Here is a 2,500-nt window from a genome sequence, read left to right as displayed (position 1 = left end):
TGCAAAATATATAATTGATTGATTGCATTGATTGCAAAATATATAATCACAAATTAAGACTTTTTTTATGGAATGGTATATTGTTTTTGTTACATGGCATAGATACTAAGGGAGTCGAACACAGGGGAGATGGAATCTCTTTAAAGTGCTACTACAATTTAAAAACCTTTGTTACTATATTTGTTGGCCAAAACAGTCAACTCTTAATTGGTGTTTCAAACTATGGAGGCTGCCTTCTTACCAATGACGCATCACCAGTTACTTTTAGGTTAAACTGAAAAGTCATAGTGAAGTTTTCTGCTCAAAGTTAATTTTTGTCAGTGACTGTTTTAGTCATAATAACACTTTAACCTTCCTCTTAGACTCTGTAGGAAGTCTGAGAAACTGCTTCCACCTCCTCCTCCACTTCCTGGACGACCAAAGGTCTTCTTCGTCTTCTCCATCTTCGACTGCCACTGCAGGATTGCCTTCTTGAAGGATCCTCTTTCTGTGAACATAGGCTCTCTTACTCCTCTCCAAGCAATGCTTTGGGGCATACATAATGCGATTCTCTCTCTGCATGACCTGATAATAGAAGAAGAATCTTTGGTAAATGGATGCACTCATAGACTGCAGAATGGACAAAGTTAACGATAAAGACAAGTGGAGTCCAACAAAACCATGACCATCAACACCATTTTGATGGCAGTGCAATCACCTGACACCTTGTATGACAAGGAACATTTCAACATGAAATTAAAATAATGAAAATGGGATGTAATCCAGGAAAAAATCTTTTCCGATGATGAGCTTAAGATAACTAAGGAATGTTATGCAAATTAGCTGAAGGGCGATTCAATCGCCCGTCAGTTAATATTAACCGCGGAATATCGCTGTGAGTTGACACCTTCGGGAATCTCAAGAATGAGGCGAGGTGTCATTTCTTCTGGGAAGATGCGACAACTAGTTGACAGATGGATCGCAATTAACAACAAAGTGAGAATTTTTTTTCTTTTTCCAACGTGTTCGCTTAAAAAGTATAAAACTATTCTGTTTTGCTTTTGTTGGTTGTTTCGTGAAGTGTAACAGCGCTCAATAAAATAAGCCACGGATTTTAGAGCGAGTACAATGCCGTCATCTTTTAGGGAGGGTGAAGTTAGCTACAAGCATACAATTTTACGGTATTACTTCTTTGCAGCAAAGAAAAACTAACTAAATGCTATTTTTACCTTGTAATTAAAATCCTGTCAAACCTTATTTCTACAACAAACGGCGCTAATTATCAATCCTAAGGGCAAATATTAAAAATGAGTATTTTCTGTGTTCTACTATAAAAATAAAAAACAGTAGCCTATAAACGTTTTTCAAGTACAAAATTACAATCCTTCAATTCTCCTCGCTCCTTTAAATCTTTTCTTTATCGCAAAAAGCAAAACAAAACTAAAGTACGGCAAGTCACATGATAAGCTGTCAACAAGAAACAAGACAACATTTCAACTCAAGAAGCCGCTCAACTTACTAATTGACGGACGATTGTCAGAAAGTTCTTTATGGGCATTTTTTACAGTTCTCATGGAAGGCATTGCTGTGCCATTTCGAAGTTCTGGAGCAATGTAGGAAAAGTGGCTTCTAATGTGTTTTGCGTTCGCCATTGGTACTTGAGCTTTTTCTGCGAGCATGCTCTTACCAAAATCGATAATTATTGCACTTGGTTGTCCTTCCCTTTGTTCAGAAACATTGTTGCTTTTGAGATCATTGTGGATGAATTCACAGCTATGAATATGCTGTAAAGCTCCTGCTACTTCTCTGAAAATTCTATCCCATACATGTTTTTCTGTCCATTTTTTTTCTTTTGCGGCTTTATACAACGTCAGACTTCGGTTATCTTCCCCATGAAACTGAAAAATTATCTCTAAGACGGGCTGCTTCAGCATTACACCGAAAAGAAGGGGTATCCCGGGATGGTCTCCTAGTCGCTGAATGACACGTGCTTCGTTTACCGCTTCTCGTCAGAGTTTCTCCACACTTGCGTTGTCTCTTTCCTTAAATTCCTTCAGGAACATTCGCAACCCACGGTACCTGGCTAAATAACAGTTTCCAAACGTTCCACTTCCAATCACTCTTTTCTCCTCACCTTGCTTTATGTTGTTTTTATTAATTTCTTTCAGATCGTTTTCGCCACTGCTGGATTTGCAGGATGCGACGAACTTAACTTGCTCTTTCTTCTTTGATGCTTTCTCCAGCTTCCACGAGGCCTTCTCAAATGCAGCCGAAACAAGAATACTGCCTCTTGACAACACTTTTTTGTCAAGCTTTATCCGCTTCTTGCTTTGCGTACAAAGCGCTTCTCCCTCAATACTGTCACGCGGAGCACGACTGAGACTTTCTTTTTTCAGTTCAGTTCAGTTCTCTTTTGCCACCTTTTGTTCAGCTTTCTTCTCAGTTTTTTGTAGTACTTGTCTCTCTTCCTCATTAGGCTCCTTCACTGCAACTTTACGCTTCTTGCTTGACTCCATTACTT

The sequence above is a fragment of the Montipora foliosa genome, unplaced genomic scaffold (genome assembly GCF_036669935.1).
Source record: "Montipora foliosa isolate CH-2021 unplaced genomic scaffold, ASM3666993v2 scaffold_394, whole genome shotgun sequence".
NCBI classification, from domain to species: domain Eukaryota; kingdom Metazoa; phylum Cnidaria; class Anthozoa; order Scleractinia; family Acroporidae; genus Montipora; species Montipora foliosa.
This window is presented reverse-complemented; position numbering follows the sequence as displayed.